This window comes from Rhipicephalus microplus, unplaced genomic scaffold, assembly GCF_043290135.1.
Source record: "Rhipicephalus microplus isolate Deutch F79 unplaced genomic scaffold, USDA_Rmic scaffold_16, whole genome shotgun sequence".
NCBI classification, from domain to species: Eukaryota; Metazoa; Arthropoda; class Arachnida; order Ixodida; family Ixodidae; genus Rhipicephalus; species Rhipicephalus microplus.
The window spans coordinates 226,842-228,629 of NW_027464589.1; the positions used below are offsets into that span (position 1 = coordinate 226,842).

A 1,788-nucleotide genomic window follows, 5' to 3' on the forward strand; every position below is an offset into this window, starting at 1 on the left:
CGTGCGCCAAATCTAACCCAGCTCACAGGCCTCAAGCATTTTGGCCGCCGAGACCGCTATTCGACTCTGCGCGACTTGTGGGTCAGCATCCGAGTGCCTCAGCCACTAGACCACCTTGGCGGGTTGCAATGGCGGTAATGGGAATTCCAATATTCTGCTTTATGTCGGTTGCTCGTGTGCCACTCCGTTATAAAAGCCGACGCAACAGCCGTTTGTTAAGTTACAGAAAATGACCTACAAGCCTGACCGTTGGTGGCGGCCTCCGATTCCACACACATCTGTGCGTAAAAGTTGGCGTGCGCGTGCTTGTGCGCCCAAGCGAAGGAACAGAGCAAGCTCTCTGCCGGAGAACATCAGACGTTATTGTCACGCACCTTCGAAATTTGCCGCTAGGATAATATACCGTGCTGCATAAGCCGCGACTGTAACTTCGAGAGATGGAAATTGCCTGTAGTTCGTCATAAGTTGTGTTGTGGAACGACAAGTTATTGCCATCGGTCATACCATGCTGAATGCGCCGGTTCTCGTCCGATCACCGAGGCTAAGCAGCATTCGGCTCGGTCAATACTTGGGAAGGAGACCACCTGGGAACACCGAGTGGTGATGGCGCCTTTTTTTTACTTAGGAAGATGGGGGAGGAGGGTGTTGTTTAATTTTTCGACGTCATTGGTAGCCCATATCACACGCGCACTTGACCATACGTATAGCCAATAAAAATTTGATGCGTGCGCACATGGGTTTAAAAGTGGCACCCAGTGCGCGTGAAGTACTCTATTTATCTTTATTCAACCTCTCTTGACAGGGTGCCAGGGAGTTTGCGTGTGCCTCGCATAAGCTTCGCAGAAAGTTGTTTGTTCTGGTGGAAATTGTGCAGTTACAGCAAATAATTCTTATAATCGCCTGCCTGAAGTTCTAGGGATCATCTAGACCACGAATTCAGGCCTGTGATTACGTTTTGGGAAAATTTATGGCTATTTTGGTGTCGACTGCGTCTCCGCCAAGCAAAGCCTAACGTTAGCGGTGAACAAATGCGGTGGCTCGGCGGTGGCCGATGCCCCTGGCGTTCGCTTCAGAGCCCCGTTATGGAGACGCGACGGCAATGGAGGTGACTGTGGAGGGTACATAAATTACCCCTGAAGAATTTAGAACCGCGGAATGTATCACGAGAGGAGGAAAACATGTCATTGCGCTGTGGGACTCCACTAGAGATGACAGACAGGGACGCCAAGATGGCAACGCCCGGGCAGAAAGTGGAGCCGAGCCCGGCGAATACAGGAAGAAGACGGCTGCTGCGAACGCAGCTTTCAAAACGCTGTGGCACAAGATCGCGGAGCGCTTGATTGCGTCGTTCCTACCGCGGTTTCCGGCAAACGGCTACAAGATAATCACTCATCGGAAGTGCGGGCTGGCGATCACAAAATTTCCGAACACCAGGCTCAGTGAGGCGGTGCGCATGGCAGCGCTAATTTCGTAGATAAAGGGACAATAAAATTAAGTGCTCATTGTTAACGACAAGCAAGGCACCCTGATTTTCAGCACTCAAGACATAAGCACTGTCTGGAAGGCCACCAGGATTAAGTCTATCAAGATTGAAGGCAAGAACTACGACGTCATGGCGTACCTCGCTCCGCACAAGGATAGCGGGCGGGGTGTGGTGCGCTGCATGACCCGAGATTGTCAGTACAGGAACTGACAGAGGCTTTCGGCAACTCAAGGAACCCGCTGATACTTGGCGTTACGAAGCTGGGGAACTCATGTTCAGCGGTCATCATCTTCAAAAATGAGACA

The 1,788-nt window shown here is 51.4% G+C and overlaps 1 pseudogene; it reads left to right on the forward strand.

The window, feature by feature from the left end:
- The first annotated feature begins 490 nt into the window (after window positions 1-490).
- LOC119185771 (5S ribosomal RNA) lies at window positions 491-609 on the forward strand (annotated as a pseudogene).
- The last annotated feature ends 1,179 nt before the right edge of the window (window positions 610-1,788 follow it).